The 13,410-nt window shown below is 45.5% G+C and overlaps 1 pseudogene; it reads right to left on the reverse strand.

Annotated features, from left to right (window-relative positions):
• Nucleotides 1-695: 695 nt before the first annotated feature.
• LOC102397828 lies at nucleotides 696-12,120 on the reverse strand (annotated as a pseudogene).
• Nucleotides 12,121-13,410: the final 1,290 nt, after the last annotated feature.

Consider the following 13,410-nt stretch of genomic DNA (forward strand, 5'->3'; position numbering starts at 1 on the left):
AGCTCCAAGCAAACTGTTTGTATCCCCACCCATGGAGAAACTCAGAAAGGTTGAAGGCTCTGAGTACCCTGGGTCTCTCGATACAGGCGTTGCATTCTCCCCAGCCGCATTGGAGGCCAAGCAAGGGGCATTCTGGGCCCTGGAGGAGGAGGGTGGCTCAGGGATCCACTGGGGCCACCACTTACCAAGTAGGACTGGAAAGGACAGAGCAGGCATATGTGGCAGAGACCAGGTGACTGGGGTGTGGGAACAAGAAGGAACCAGCTCTGCATGAAGTACCTCACCCAAACTCCCCTGGAGGAGAAGCCCAGTGATAAGATCACTTGAGATGGAATGAAGACAGTCTATTTCATTTCCCCTCATAATTCCTCTGATTGAAGAGGTGGTGCAGTTGGTGGGTCATCACAAACCACTCCATGGCCTAGACTATCTCCCAGTTGCTTTCTTTGGGGCTGCCTCTCCCCAGCTTCAGTCATGTAGTTCTGGAGGAAATTGACAATCATGTGTGCTTCTGAGTCTTGTGTCCTGGATTCCCAGAATCATTTCAATGAGTCTCCCATTTCCTGGAAGCCAGCCGGAAGTGGGCTCCTCTCAACTGTGATTCAGACTTGGTTCTAGATCCTTCCCGAACATTGTACACCTCCCAGACACTAACAGAGGCACCCATTTGTTTCAGCACCATTACGAGTAAAACACTTTATTCTTTATTGAGAATAGGGTGTGCAGACCACCAAATACAGTTCACCAGCGTCCTGGGCAGGAGTACCCTAAGTGTGATTTAGTGTTTGCTCAGAGCAGCCGTACTGATTCCTGAACCACTCCAAGCATTTATAGTGCCTGTGCCAGGCCAATCCTGTCATTTCCTCGATCAAAGACTGAGAAATACAGCCTCTGGAAGACGTCACTCAGCATCCAGTTCTCTCTAGATGTCCTCACTGTGTTCCCTTTAAAGATTGTATAGCAGTGGCCTCTAGAATCCTGGGAGAGTCAGAGACACACATCAGTCAGCCTGAGCCCTTACCTGCGACTCACACAAATATCCAGACCCAGCACAATTCCTGGTTTTATTTCCCTCTTTTAGTAAGTATCAAGGGATTTTCTCATTAGCAGGGGATATGAGAGTTCATCCACAACCAAATAAGGCCTGACATGAGGTTGTCATGAGGGAGGGTGTGGGGGAGGGGAGGACTGGGAGTTGAGGATACAGAGGAATGATAAACCACAAAGTCCTACTGTAGAGCATAAGGAAATATATTAAATATCCAGTGATAAACCACATGAAAAAGAATAAGAAAAATATTATATATTTCTGTATGTGCATAACTGAGTCACATTGCTGTGCAGCAGATCTTAACACAACACTGAAGATTAGCCACACTTCAATAAAATTTTTAGAAAAGAAAAAGTGTCCATAGTTGTCCTCTCTCCCTGTTTATTTCCTTCTGACCCCTGCTCCTTGTTTTCTCTACAGAGAATGCTGGTTCTCTTCCTGCATCCCCACAATCTGTACTTTATTAAAAATCTATTTTTTGTATTGGAGTGTAGCTGATTAACAATATTCTGAGTTTCAGGGGGACAGTAAATGGACTCAACCATATACATCCATGTATCCTGGTCGCAAAAATACCCCTCCCATCCAGGTTGTCATATAATTAACCAGAGTTCCCCGTTCTACACAGTAACCCTTTGTTGGTTATCCATCTTAAATAGAACAGTGCCCACAACATGTTATTGAAGATTTAACTTAGAAACTCTGGGAAGCCTCCTTTGGCCCACACTCACCCTCTTTGGCCACTCCAGGCTTGGTTGGATAACGTACTCTGGTTTTCCAACCCCACAGGTCAGTCCATAGCCCTCATCACCCAGATTAAGTACCCAGTGCCCCAATGCGGAGCACCTTGGGATGCCATTTGCATGAAACCCAGTGCAGTTTTGCCCAGAACCAAGCGACCCTTCATATGGCTCCATGAGTTTACAGTTTTAGAATTCCTGAAATTCCCTCCCTTCCTCAAAGTCTTCTTTGAGCCCATCAGCCAGCTCTGAACTCCCCTAGGTAGCTGACATGAAGCCTCCACTCTGTGCCTGGGCTGAGCAGTCACCTTGCACCCTTTATTCACATTAACATCCAGCCTCGCCACAGAGGTGTCGGGTATCCAAATTCACAAAGGGGTCACCCAGCCAGAGTAAGGGGAAGATGCATCCAAGAACTAGGGTGACCATGCAATTTATCATCCAAACCAGGAAAACTGCGAGAAGGGAAGGGAGACTGTTAATCCCTATGGTGGGACAGCACACTGGGAGTGTCCCCAGCCATTCTCCTTGTCACATGACTTATTTCAAGGACTGCTAGAGCTGACCTTCTGTGTTCATCCATCTGAGGGTTCAGATTGAACTGAAGCTCTTTGAATACTGAGGAAGTGAGAGATCCCATCTCCTTGTGACTCCCACCATGCCAGCATGGCGTGGTGTCTCCACATTTATTTCAAGATGATCAGTGTCCCAGATGGCCATTTACTCTCATGTGGTTCATGTTGTGGGAGTCTCTGGCCAGCCCCAGGGCTCAGCAGCATCTGCAATAGTGTGAGATGGCCTGCAGAGGGCACCCTCTTCCACGCAGCAGCCCAAGGGTTCCTGCAAGTTCCTATTTGAGAACCACCCCTCAGGGTCCTCTCCTCACCTTGGGGATGTAGGCTTAAGCTGGGACTGGGTAGTTGATGCCATTGATGGTGAAGATAATAGAGGGCAGGGTACTGATCACAAAACATGAAACGTAGTGCTGTTAGAGAGAGGGAGAGAGGTTGGCCCTGGATATCCTTCTTGTGTGTGAAGATTGGGAGTGACCCTGGGGCATGACCCTTCACCTCGGAACCCCTTGGCATGGCGCTGATGAGTTTCTGGATGTTATTGACCAGTCTTCTTGGGCCAAGGATCAGTGATATCCCAGTATCCACAAAGGGCTCACAGAGGCCAGAACAAGCAATAACCTTTCTTTTCATGGAGATGCTGAGACACAGTGTGACTAAACAGGCATCAAGGTCACTCTGAGTTTCCCCAGAGATGCCCCCTTCCTGACTGTCTTCTAAACAGCCCTTTGTCTCTTGCTCTCATTTCCTTTGCTCCCGACATAGCACCTTCCTTGACATTCTTGAATGCAGTACTTGAATACACCAGGCTCTTTTGCCCCTTGACACAAGCTGGTCTTCCTTCCTAGAGGAGCCCCCTCCCCTTTGATTAGCAAATTTCTTCTCATCTCCCAGATTCCAGCTTAATTGTCATGGTTTCAGGGAAGTCTTTCCCCCGCTGATTATCAGTCTGCTTTCCTGACAGTCTCTGTAGACACTTCCTCATGTCTAGCATGTACCAAAGTCACAATTCACTATGTGTGTGTCTCGTTTCCTGTGCATCTGCCTTCTTAGATGTGAGGGCAAGTTTTACCTCATTGCCTCCTTAAAGTGCCTGGCACACAGTGGATGCCCAAGGCTTGTCTTTTTAGTGAGTGAATGAAGACTGTGAGAATAATGAATGAGAAACATCCATAGAGCTGTATCTGATTGGGAACAAATAACGGGTCAATCACAGAGTGAAGATGGAGGTTCACGAGGGCAGCTGATTCTCATTGTGGTGGGAGAGAGGGGCTCCTCTGGGAGAGGGTGTCTGCCAGCACTGCTCCTACAACCAGCTCAGACGCTGAGACCCTGGCCAGGAAATACATGACTAGCCCACAGAAACTGCAAAGGACGGGTCAGCTTTTGTCTGAGGGTATCATACAGAATCCGATCAATTATGCCTCTTGTTCTCAGGTCACTCCTGGATTCCACCTTCCTGATTCTGTTATAGCCCCTGCCCCACTCTGTGCCCATGAACTTGGGGTGTCTTTTTTATTCATTGCTTTCACATCTTAAGACTCCAGCAAATCTCTCTACACTTCTTAGTAGTTGCTCCCTTAGGAGACCAGTTCTCGTGATTTGCTCAGGACTTTCCCTCTTTTTTAACTGACATTTGTCTGTACTGAGAACTTTCTTGGTTGAAGATAGCTCTGGACAGTTGCTTATCTTATACCTCTCTTCAGGCTGGAGAAATTCTCCCTGATCCTCTGTTCATCACACTGTAGAGTCCTCTAGCCATGCTCCATGCCTCACAGGGCAGTGGGTGCAATCCTCTCCCAGCTTCACAGACCTCTCCAGACCCTTTTAGAAACCTAGTAGAGCCCTAATCAGAAGGCCTGGGGATTATGAACTCATGGGTTGTTTGCATATCTATCTGCTTGTGTGTTTGTTTGTATTTGTTTGTATGTGTTTGTATTTGTGTTTGCTTGAGTGTTTGTTTGTATTTGTGTTTGTATGTGTGTTTGTATGTGTCTCTGTGAGTGTTTTTGTGTCTCTGACTAGCTATGCATGTTTTTATGTGTCTCTGTGTATGTTTATATGTGTCTGCTTGTGTGCTTCAATGTGTCTGTGTGTCAGTGTCGTTGTGGGTGGTGTATATGTCTGTGTGACTGTGTGTCTGAGAATGTATTTGTGTGTGTCTGCCTGTGTCCATGTACAGTAGCGGGAGCATCACTTGAGCTGACACTCAGAGAGAGAGGCTTACTGGTCCATGTGTACACTCCAGTCACCCGTTTGGATCAATGGTGCCCAGTTGAGCACTCCCTGGTAGTAAGATTTATCCACCCCACCAAACATCACCTCACTGCCTTCTGCCTGCATGTGTAGAGAGAAAAGAGGGGAGATCCTTGGAGGACAGTAACAACAGCACTGTCTGAGAGCTGTGATGGTCCACTTATCAAGGCCCTAATAAGGTCCCCATGTACAGATGCAGAAATCGAGGCTAGGAGCTATTGAGATCTAGACCAAGGTCAGTTTCTGGCTAATGAGTGGCACAGAGGAGGTTAGAACCTGAGTCACTTGGCTGGTCTCCACCCACTCTATCTTCTGAAGATGTCCTACCTCCTGCGACCTGAGTGCTCAGATACACTCAGAGGACACGGTGCTGAAGCGTATTGGCTTTCTCCTTGTCCAGCTTGTCATTTTTTCAGGAAAATCAAAGCCTGGGAGTTGTAAGGGTGTGGGTTCAGGACACCCAGATTTCGCTCTGCTGGCCTATGACCTCTACTGTTCAAAGGGCGCCACACTCAGAAGGGACCCCACCTCTGCTCTCCCTGTCTTGAAATGCCTCGTATTTCTTGAACAAGAGGTCCCACATGTTTGTTTTGTGTCCCACACTTTCATTTTTCACTGGCTCCTGCAAATTGGGTTGCTGGCCAGGGCTCCCAGTGGAATGCTAATGAGGAAGGAAAGATATCCACCATCCTTCTCCTTCCTTCCTGATCAAACTCATAAGCAAATCATATTGCTTTTTCCTCCAAATTGTTTCCAGTGGCCTTCCATTAGTCTTCCTCCTCGCTCAACCCCCTAGACCAAGTTACCGGTCTTGAGCCCAGGAGCAGGGTTGTGTTCCAATAAAACGTTATTTATAAAGGCCATTGGTGAAGCCAGGTACAGCCCTGGGGCTATATTTATCTTGGGTTAGATTATCTCTCAGGATTCTTCTTTATCAAGTGTTCAATAATTTTCCTGCAACTGAAAGCATCTTATAGCTAATTTGGAGAAGGGGAGTGCCCATCTCAGACTTACTTGCTCAAGTAGAAGGCAAAAACAGGCTCAGAAATGGCACCTTGATTCTTCAGGTTGTCAAAGGTGGGGATAGCTCCAAAGATGTATATGTTGGGGTAGTTCAAGCCCAGTTCAGTTCAGTCACTCAGTCGTGTCCGACTCTTTGAGACCCCATGAATCGCAGCACACCAGGCCTCCCTGTCCATCACCAACTCCCGGAGTTCACTCAGACTCACATCCATCGAGTCAGTGATGCCATCCAGCCATCTCATCCTCTGTCGTCCCCTTCTCCTCCTGCCCCCAATCCCTCCCAGCATCAGAGTCTTTTCCAATGAGTCAACTCTTTGCATGAGGTGGCCAAAATGCTGGAATTTCAGCTTCAGCATTATTCCCTCCAAAGATAACCCAGGGCTGATCTCCTTCAGAATGGACTGGTTGGATCTCCTTGCAGTCCAAGGGATTCTCAAGAGTCTTCTCCAACACCACTGTTCAAAAGCATCAATTCTTCAGCACTCAGCTTTCTTCACAGTCCAACTCTCACATCCGTACATGACCACTGGAAAAACCATAGCCTTGACTAGACGGACCTTTGTTGGCAAAGTAATGTCTCTGCTTTTCAACATGCTATCTAGTTTGGTCATAACTTTTCTTCCAAAGAGTAAGCATCTTTTAATTTCATGGCTGCAGTGATTTTGGAGTCCAAAAAATAAAGTCTGATACTGTTTCTACTGTTTCCCCATCTATTTCCCATGAAGTGATAGGACCAGATGCAATGATCTTCGTTTTCTGAATGCTGGGCTTTAAGCCAACTTTTTCACTCTCCACTTTCACCTTCATCAAGAGGTTCTTTTGTTCCTCTTCACTTTCTGCCATAAGGGTGGTGTCATCTGCATATCTGAGGTTGTTGGTATTTCTCCCGGCAATCTTGATTCCAGCTTGTGCTTCTTCCAGCCCAGGGTTTCTCATGATGTACTCTGCATAGAAGTTAAATAAGCAGGGTGACAATATACAGCCTTGACATACTCCTTTTCCTATTTGGAACCAGTCTGTTCTTCCCTGTCCAGCTCTAACTGTTGCTTCCTGACCTGCATACAGGTTTCTCAGGAGGCAGGTCAGGTGGTCTGGTATGCCCAAGATGCCATCAAAAGGTACACCCTCACACCCGTATTCCACAACGCTTAGACCGAACAGCTAGTCAGTACTTACAAGGTCCCTTATATGTGTGAAAGAAGAGTGTTCCCACTTACAGATACAAGAACTGGGGCTAGGACTGGGCCGGGGTGCATTGCCATTAAATCCTCAGAGAAGAATTGAGGCTGGGCTGTGTTTTTGGTGGACCTCAAATGGTTAGACAATGCTGGGAGGAAAATTTGTGTTTCATTTGTGAGAGGCTGTGAATTTTAAAACATCTGCCCCTCTGAAAAACACCACCTGAGTGAGTCAAATTGGCCTTGTGGCTTCCATACAGGTGGGGTAACCAAGAGTCAGGCCAGGACCCATTAGTGCCCCCTTGTGGACAAAATGAGTCGAGAGCAAGGTAGCCTTTTCTGTCAACACTATGACCTAATGACAGGAATGGAGTGAATTCTCTGTAAGGTACTGTGAATTCTGCATCTGTCCAGGAAGACAGAAGCCAAAAACATAGTCTTTTTTGCAGGTATCAGTGAAACTGCTGCCTGGGAAATTCACTTTTGGGGATATGTGTGTATTTGTGTGAGTGTGTATGAGAGACAAAGAGGGAGAGGGGAACTACTCAAGTACTTCGGGGAGGCAGGCAATACGTTTTATGAGACTCTCAAAGGCACCCTAGAGTGAGAACTCATTTATCAGGCCCCTTGACATCTCTGGCCTCCAGTTTCCACTATGGATACCTGAAGCCCTTGACTGCCCCCAAGGATCCCCAGATCATTTTTATCCTGTCCCTAAACACCCTACAGCAATTTCAGTCCTGAAAAGCCAACCCAGCTCCACCATTTACCACATGTGTGACTTCAGCAAGGCCCTTGCTGTCTGCACCTCAGTTTCCTCATATGTCTCATGAGCTAATCAGACCACCTGCTATGTGGGGTTGTTGCAGGATTAAACCAAGTATTACCTGAAACCTCCTGGAACAGTCTGTGAATATAAAAGTAGGTGATTTATTTTTTTCCCCTTTTCTTGCTCCCAGCAAAATGAGTCTTGAACTGCTCATGGGCAGAGGAGCTGCAAGTCCACACCTCAACCCACTCCCTGGGTTAGCTATTCCGTTTGCTTGTGTGTCACCATGGGCACTACCTCCCCAGGGACAGGATCCTATGGATAAGATGGTCAATACCTATGGGAGTTAGGCTAGGAAGGGTCCTGACAGATGGTCCTGCATCTGTTTTGCAAGCAGGGGTCACTCCATAGCCAGTACTGACTCAGCTTCTCTTTACATGTTACCCGAACAGTGTTATAAGTAATAAATCCCTTCATGATCCCAGATCCATAGGCGATCGAGAAGGTGTTTTGGGTAGGCCGGAAGGTGGAAGACTTGTAATGTCTGAACCTAACTTGCGTAGCTGCAGACACAAGAGATGAGTGTCATCAGGTGCCAAGGGTGGAAACAGGGCGGCAGGGCAAGTGAAGGATGGTCCGAGTATGGGGTGTCTGTACTCACAACAGGCTGGACTGGGGCAAAAGAGGGAGGGCACCCACAAGTTAGATGAACCTGTGTCAAAGATAACCTGGAATTCCTGAGGGGGTATTCCAATTGTGATGTTACCCATGTAGAGCATCTACAGATAGAAGGAGGGAGTGGATTAGTGAAGAACTGGCTACCCTCTATTCCCACACTGATGTCTCCCTCTGGGTGCTATATATCTCTTGAGATCACTTTCCAACCACTGTGAAGCTCACAGCCTTTGATCACAGAGGTGCTTGCATTTGATTTTTTTTTCCTATGCTACATTGTATGCAGGATATTGATTCTATGACCAGGCATTGAAGTGGTACCTCCTACATTGGAAGCTCAGAGGCATAACCACTGGGCATCCAGGACCATTGGACACCCAGGGAAGTCCTGGTGCCTTCATTTGAGAAACTCGGTAGTCTCTTCAAACCCAGCCTTTGCACCCCCTTATCCAGGAGGTCCTTCTTGATCAACCCCAGCCACTCCCTCTAAACTCAGATCACGTCCAATCAACACCACACAAATGACCCTTTCATTTGACATGTATTTACTCTTTGCCTATCTCTCAGGCTGCCTTGGGCATTCTTGAAGACAAAATAAGCCCTTTTTCTAATCAAAAAACCGTAACTACTGTGTTAGATTCTGATGGCCTTACATGGAATACGGGTTCAATAACTTTACTGCTGTGGTTCTTGCATCTGTGGAAACTGAATTCCTCTGCCTGGTTATTCACAATTGCTTTGCAGTTGGTTCTACCTTCTGATCAGTGATGGTCCACTCTTCATCTGTAACTAGTTCACTCCCTTAGTTCAGAAGGAACTGCTGCTGCTGCTTTGCTGAGTCGCTTCAGTCGTTTCTGATTCTGTGCAACCCCATAGACAGAGGCCCACCAGGCTCCACCATCCCTGAGATTCTCCAGGCAAGAACACTGGAGTGGGTTGAAATTCCCTTCTCCAATTCAGGAAAGTGAAAATTGAAAGTGAAGTCATTCAGTCATGTCCGACTCTTAGCGACTCCATGGACTGCAGCCTACCAGGCCTCTCTGTTCTTGGGTTTTTCCAGGCAAGAGAACTGTAGTGGGTCGTATTGCCTTCTGCTCAGAAGAAACAATCTCCCTTAAACTAATGACACATCTTTGACACAGAAATGGATGTTTACCTGCCACCTGGTAATTTCTGAGCCCAGTCACCAAGACAAGAGTTGAGGATGATAGTGTCTTCTCCTCTGCGTGGGGCCTCTTTGGCCCAGTGCTTCTGCTCCTGCAGGAGCCCCAGCGACAGCCTCCCACCTAGCATCTTCAGTTGAGCCCCAGTGGTAGGCTAGAGCACCAGGGGGTGCTTTGCAGCACCATCCTCCCAAAACACTCACATCCATGATGTTCCTCAGGGGGTGAATAATTATATTTGAGCCACAAGAAGAAATCTGAGACAGTCTGTATGTTCCTTGAGGAAATTGTTCAGCATGTTTTTTTCACTGAAGGTATTTATCATGGTCTTCACTTTCCTTAGAGGTATTTTTTCACTGAGCATTTGACAAAGAAAACAAAGAAGATGCTACAATTAGGTGTCAGTGTCAAGGTATAACTGTCATTGCAATGGCACTGTGTATTTTCTAATCATTTTTTATGAGTCACCTTATTATCAGAATTTTATGCATCACTTCAGTTCAGTTGCTCAGTCATGTCTGACTATTTGCGACCCCATGAATTGCAGCATGCCAGGCCTCCCTGTCCATCACAAACTCCCAGAGTTCACTCAGACTCACATCCATCGAGTCAGTGATGTCATCCAGCCATCTCATCCTCTGTTGTCCCCTTCTCCTCCTGCCCCCAATCCCTCCCAGCATCAGAGTCTTTTCCAGTGAGTCAACTCTTCGCATCAGGTGCCCAAAGTACTGGAGTTTCAGCTTCAGCATAATTCCCTCCAAAGATATCACATGGTGGATCTCCTTCAGAATGGACTGGTTGGATCTCCTTGCAGTCCAAGGGACTCTCAAGAGTCTTCTCCAACACCACAGTTCAAAAGCATCAATTCTTCAGCACTCAGCTTTCTTCACAGTCCAACTCTCACATCCATACATGACCACTGGAAAAACCATAGCCTTGACTAGACAGACCTTTGTTGGCAAAGTAATGTCTCTGCTTTTCAATATACTATCTAGGTTGTTCATAACTTTTCTTCCAAGGAGTAAGTGTTTTTTAATTTCAAGGCTGCAGTCACCATCTGCAGTGATTTTGGAGCCCCAAAAAATAAAGTCTGACACTGTTTCCCCATCTATTTCCCAAGAAGTGATAGGACCAGATGCCATGATATTCATTTTCTGAATGTTGAGCTTTAAGCCAACTTTTTCACTCTCCACTTTCACCTTCATCAAGAGGCTTTTTAGTTCCTCTTCACTTTCTGCCATAAGGGTGGTGTCATCTGCATATCTGAGGTTATTGATATTTCTCCTGGCAATCTTGATTCCAGCTTGTGCTTCTTCCAGCCCAGGGTTTCTCATGATGTACTCTGCATAGAAGTTAAATAAGCAGGGTGACAATATACAGCCTTGACGTACTCCTTTTCCTATTTGGAACCAGTCTGTTGTTCCCTGTCCAGCTCTAACTGTTGCTTCCTGACCTGTATATAGGTTTTTCTCAAGAGGCAGTTCAGGTGGTCTTGTATTCCCATCTCTTTCAGAATTTTCCAGTTTATTGTGATCCACACAGTCAAAAGATTTGGCAGAGTCAATAAATGAGAAATAGATGTTTTTCTGGAACTCTCTTGCTTTTTCCATAATCCAGCAGATGTTGGCAATTTGATCTCTGATTCCTCTGCCTTTTCTAAAACCAGCTTGAACATCTGAAAGTTCATGGTTCACGTATTGCTGGACCCAAAGATGTAGGTTTGAATAAAGATTCTGTTCTGTAATGCTGGGTAAGCCTTATGACCATGTGAGTTCTCAGCCTCCCCTTTGGTAAAATAGTGGAATGTAATGATTCAAACCCTCCAAATAGGATATCTTGGGGATAGTGAAGTGATGGATATAAGGTGCCTGATAAATAGGAAGTCTCAACAATGACAGCCACTAGCATTGCTGTTGCCATTCCACTGTATCCTTCTCATAGAAGCTCAGGGAAGGATGTAGAAGGGGGATTCTTGTCCTCTTTTACAAGGGAAGAATTTGAAATGCAAGAGGCTTGTGAATTGGCTGTGGTCACACTGCTTGTCAGATGTAAAACAGTGTATAAGTAGCTCTCCCAATGTTTCTCCACGTTGAAAGAGAAGAGATGGTTGAAAAAAGAATCCAGGAGATAGGGAATAAGTTAGGGAAGTGTAGAGGCTCGAGAAGGAAAGATGAGTCAAATGAAAAATTAAAAGAAAACAACACAGAAAGAAATACACTCAGAGCCTTCCAAAGAGATGGAGAGATAAATGACAGTGATACAGAGATGCAGACATAGACATATACACACTGAAGTAGAGAGGGAACAAAGAGAACATGCTAAATAAAATGTAGAAAAGTGCTATTCCACAGGACCACACCTACATCTGCATTGACTGTGCACTGAACAATTGCAAGGAGTTCCAATTTCAATAGGTCATGACATGACTGGACCCGAAGAGTTGTGCAGCTATGCAAATCTACACCAAGACCCTTGGGACCCACAGTCCCTATAGCAACGTACTTATCAATAAGTAAGGGTTGAACTTTAAGATTGTCAAGGGAATATTCCATACCCTTCTAAAATGGATGAATATAATAATCAGATGAAAAGAAAAATTGTAGAAATGAATATGATGTGGCTTACAGTCTCCATACTTACATGACTCTGCAATCTGAGAAGGCCACCAGGTTGAGGGGCGCAAGCCACTTCATGCTTCTCTCCTGGCTCCAAGTACTCAGGAAACTTCAGCTTATTAGCATGTAGTGGTGACCCGGAGTCCCTAATTATATATGCTCTGACATGCCGAAGTTTAGGCCTTTAGGCCAAAAATAGGTCTGAAAAAAACACAAAGGTCTCGACAAAATCTCCCCTTCATTAATGTCCTTGTTGAGTGGACCTTGAAGCTTCTCAGAATACAGAGAATTCAACTGTAATCTCTTCCCTGAAGCTTGGTTGGAAAATCAAACTGATCTGTATGGACATCTAAGATGGAGAACCTTGCCTACTTGGAGAAAAAAACTGCTAAGAACATCATGAAAATGGATACTAAGGACCATGCTTGACATTCGTGGTTTCATGTCATCTTCCTAGCCACTTCATGAGATATGCATTGCCGGGAGCCAGCCCAGGAGATCCCACCCATGACAAGGTCATATGGAGGAGACCTGACAGGCAAGGCAGATCAGGACTTGAGGGACTCCCTCGACCTGCTCGAGCATCTACCCTGAAACCAAAGTCTGTCTGTCTACTGTTTACTATATTATGCCTTTCACCAACTCTTCTGACATTAACAGGGGGCTATCCCTGACCACCTTTCTCTGAAGAAAATCAACTTAGGGCTCTAGTTAATAAGTCTCTTGGGCATGAAAGGAATATTTTAATTCAAACCCCTCTGTTGGCATTTTAGCTTGCTTGGCAGGTTTATCCATACTCTTGCAACTAACTCACATGATTGCTCACAACTTCCCAACCATAAAAGGCATGGGAAGCCTAAGCATTCTAAAAGTCCTAATGGGCATAGAGCCCTTTGAGGGGTGAAAAATTATTAGAATAGTACTGGTGAAGTGTTTCATTGTTGAGCCAATGCTTGCTGCCAAGTTTCCATATCCCTTATCCATTGTGTGCCTGGGAGTGCATTAGTTAATACAGTTGGAATGTAGGAAAAACAAGTAGTAGCCTTGGCATTAACAACATTAGACCTTTGAGTTAATAAGTTCTTTTTTGTTGTTGTTGTAACCCACTGCACCTTTGCTCCATAAGAATATAACTTTATTTAGTACTTTCTGAGGGTGACACAGATTGAAAAAATAAAGAAAAAACACTTTAAGGGAAAACAAGTTTTCTGGTTGACCAATCTTTACCAGAAAAGGGTCATAAAATGTCAACAGGCCTCCAGGCCAGAAGATAATGTACATAACATAAGACCCTTGTAAATGGAAAGGTATGTAGAAAACAGCCTGGTTTCGATAAAGGTCAAAACTGATGGAATGTTGAGCTGACTC

Source organism: Bubalus bubalis, chromosome 5 (genome assembly GCF_019923935.1).
Source record: "Bubalus bubalis isolate 160015118507 breed Murrah chromosome 5, NDDB_SH_1, whole genome shotgun sequence".
Classification (NCBI taxonomy): domain Eukaryota; kingdom Metazoa; phylum Chordata; class Mammalia; order Artiodactyla; family Bovidae; genus Bubalus; species Bubalus bubalis.